The sequence below is a fragment of the Tupaia chinensis genome, unplaced genomic scaffold (genome assembly GCF_000334495.1).
Source record: "Tupaia chinensis unplaced genomic scaffold, TupChi_1.0 Scaffold000126_2, whole genome shotgun sequence".
NCBI lineage: Eukaryota > Metazoa > Chordata > Mammalia > Scandentia > Tupaiidae > Tupaia > Tupaia belangeri.
The window spans coordinates 1,111,559-1,113,943 of NW_006159594.1; the positions used below are offsets into that span (position 1 = coordinate 1,111,559).

At 41.6% G+C, this 2,385-nt stretch overlaps 1 protein-coding gene across 3 annotated transcripts in view; it reads right to left on the bottom strand.

The window, feature by feature from the left end:
- HAUS4 (HAUS augmin like complex subunit 4) overlaps window positions 1–2,385 on the bottom strand; it is a 14,103-nt gene that overhangs the window by 6,738 nt on the left and 4,980 nt on the right. The window lies entirely within an intron of this gene.

The following is a 2,385-nucleotide window of genomic DNA, read 5'->3' on the forward strand; positions in this document are numbered from 1 at the left end:
GGTAGGTAAAGTTTTTAAATGTAATGAGTTTTTGTTGTTGTTAACTTACAAATGTAGTAAACGAGAGTTGATACTTAAAGTTGCAAGTATTTATGTAATATACAAAGATATTAATGAAATGGACATATCTAATAAAACAAAGTTCTTAGAAAGTGGAAATGTAGGGGCTGGCAGGTAGAGTGGTGGGTAAAGGACCGGGCTCCCACGGCTGACCACAGTTTGAGTCCTGGACCTGGAGGCTTGCTTTCCTGCTTTCCTTTTCTCTTTCTCTGTCTCTCTCTGGTCAAATTAAACAAATAATAATGATAATAAAGAAAATAAAATAATTCTTAAAAAAAAAATAAAAGAGAGTGGAAATGCAGGGATGGCTCCGTGGTCTGGTGATTAAGGTAGCCAGATACCACTCAGTTGACCAGGAGGTTTGAATCCCAGCCCTGGCAGTTTAAAAAACACACTGGTGCATGTTCATGTGTGCTCCAAAATCCAACAGGGTGAAGGAATGGAGTAAAAGGAATGGCAATGTGTTCAGACCCCACTGTGCAGGGTGCCTTCTCCCTCTCCTCTGTCTGTTTCTGTGGTAAACACATGTACCCTCTTGCAATTTAAAGAAAAAAGAAAAGAAAAGAGGGTCACCCAATGGCGTGGTGGTTAAGACAGCTGGATCCCACATGGCAGACTATGTGGTTTGAGTCCTAGTGGCTTGAAAAACATTCTAGGTACATATGCATTCATAGCCAAAATCCCAAGAGAAGAACAGAGAAGGACTGCAGTGTGGCCATCCAGAGGGTGATTTCTCCCTTTCCCTCTCTCTGTCTCTCTCTATATACCTACCCACCAGATAGAGGAATGTGTCTTGTAGCAAAGACTTAAAAAGAAAAGAAAGTAGAAATGTAGTTGGTAAAATTAGACAAACAGATTAAGAGTAAGAGACCGTTCGTTCAGGGGAACCAGCAGTTAGTGTAATGGCTATGTCACTGGACTCCCACGTAGTCGACTGCGGTTCGTGTCCTGGACCCGGTGGCTTAAAACTCATGCTGGGCGCGTGTGCGTGCGTGCGTAAGCGCATGCACCCTATAGCGAAAACCTCTCCAAAAAAAAAAAAGAGAGAGACCATTCAGGAGGGATAACTATAGTACCCAGAATGCCTCCTGAGGCAGGGGGAAAAATACATGTGAAGTTCCAATTTTAGATATAACCTCTAGTTGTATAAGCAAGACTGAGAAAACGTAAACTTCCCTTAGAGTGAGTAAAAGACTAACCAAACTCATTCTGCAAAATAACCCATGTGGATACAGAACAGCACAAGTATGAGAGAGAGTGCATGAAATTGGGATCCTTTGGTTATTCCATTTTCACAAAGGGCTTCCATCAAGTCTCTTTCCCATGTGTTCTCTGCTGCAGTATTTTGCCTCTACATACCAAAACACTCACATTTTTATTCTTTGTACTATCATACTCAAAGTTGTTTTGGAAAACAAGAAATCTTTTTTTTTTTTTTTCTCCGAAAGGTACTGAAGGATTCTATATGGAAATAGTCAAAATACAGAAAAGGCAAGGTCTTGAAGATTTCGAGGTACGGAAGGAACTCAAGATGTGAAAGGACTCGCCCAGCTGCAATGGCACAAGTAGGGTCACCACTGCATGATGGCTGAGGCCACACAGGGGACCAACCTAAGTGGGTCAGGTATGGGGCCACATTCCTTTGGTTCTGGCTGACCAGAGGCTGGGACAGGAGGACTGTGGGAATCTGTCAAAAATAAAAAGGGCCCATTTCTCTCTCTCTTCCTCCTGTGTGCACGTGCACACACATTCTCTCTCCCTCCCTCTCTCTCTCTTATATATATATATATATAAAATTTGAATGATGTGGAGAGCAGCCAATCGAGGCCAGCCTCAAGGAGTGTCCATTCACCTGACTCTTTGTAGTTCCCCCATACTCAGGCCACACATTCAGGTGCCACTTTCTCTTTTTGTCCCTTTCTGGTCAAATTAAAAAATAGGTAAATTTTTTTAAAAAAGAAGCATCAAAATAAACACAGAGACACACACAAGTATGAAAAAATGAGGACTGGGTGGGCCCAAATTCTCTGAAGGATATGGCCATGACACTGAACGAGTCCTAGATTTATTCTTTTAAAGGGCCAACAACAGGGGAAGGAGAAGTAGAATGTAAAGCCAGCTGTTTTCCGACGTTAATTGACTGAAGATGTGACGACTACTGGTGCCCTGTAGTTTCTCTGATCTTTAGGGGCCTATTATGCTAAATACATGTAGCTTCCTTTTTTTAAGAGCCTTTTTAAAAAATATTTTATTTAACTTTATTTATTTATTGGAGAGGTTTTTGGTATAGGGTGTGTGCACTTGCCAGAAAGACAGAGACAGAAA